The following is a 954-nucleotide window of genomic DNA, read 5'->3' as shown; positions in this document are numbered from 1 at the left end:
GCCAGGGTCGTACCCAGTACTTGGTGAAGTGGAGGGGTTACCCTCACTCACAGAACTCATGGGAGTTTGAGGTTATCCTCCGGCAAGATTGCCCTGACGTCGTTGACGCTTACGACCGGACACATCATGTGCCGAAGCGCCACCAGGCGCTGGGCGCCTCCCACTAGCGTGGGGAGCGATCAGGTCAGTAGCTGAGCTCAGGCTCTGACCAGTGGCTGCAGCAGCCAGCTCGTACGTATGAGCGGTGCTCGCAGCGGGAGCAGGAGGTGGAGAGACCTCGTAGTGTTAGGGACATGGTCCCGAAGGAAGCAGGTGCTTCGTGTTGTGCTGAACAAGGTTCAGGCACAAGCGTCTCGATAGACGCATAGTTGTTTTGAAACAACTTGCTCGATGAGCATGATCCAAATGTGGATGCGCTGTAACAGCGAAAGTGGTGTCCCGGACGGGGATCGAACCACTGGCCTTTGGCTTGACAGGCCGGAGCTCTACCATTGAGCTATAAGGGCGATGCCCGTACGTCAGTCCGAGAACGGACTACTCATCGTAAGAGAGGGCTGCGCCCGGGTATATTTGAACCACCGACCAGTGGCTTCCAAAGCCAGCGCTCGACCACTGAGCTATAAGGGCGATGCTCTTAAGCTTGTTTTTTCAAGGACAGCAGTTCATGGAACGAGAGGGCTGTGCCCTGGTGGGTTCGAACCACCGACCTGTGGCTTCCAAAGCCAGCGCTCGACCACTGAGCTAAAAGAAGATGGCCCTTAAGCTTGTCCAAGCGTGGACAATCGTTCATGTAACGAGAGGGCTGTGCCCTGGTGGGTTCGAGCCACCGACCTGTGGCTCTCAAAGCCAACGCTCAACCATTGAGCTAAAAGGGTGATGCCCTTAAGCTTGTCCAAGCGTGAACAATCGATAATGGAACGAGAGGGCTGTGCCCTGGTGGGTTCGAACCACCGA

At 56.3% G+C, this 954-nt stretch overlaps 1 pseudogene across 1 annotated transcript; it reads right to left on the bottom strand.

Moving 5' to 3' along the window:
• Positions 1-555: 555 nt before the first annotated feature.
• PITG_25486 lies at positions 556-627 on the bottom strand (annotated as a pseudogene). The gene has a single exon. The product of its transcript is annotated as a tRNA-OTHER (tRNA).
• Positions 628-954: the final 327 nt, after the last annotated feature.

Source organism: Phytophthora infestans, genomic scaffold, assembly GCF_000142945.1.
Source record: "Phytophthora infestans T30-4 supercont1.2 genomic scaffold, whole genome shotgun sequence".
NCBI classification, from domain to species: domain Eukaryota; phylum Oomycota; class Peronosporomycetes; order Peronosporales; family Peronosporaceae; genus Phytophthora; species Phytophthora infestans.
Note: the sequence above shows the minus strand (reverse complement) of the source record. Positions and strands in the feature narration are given on the sequence as shown.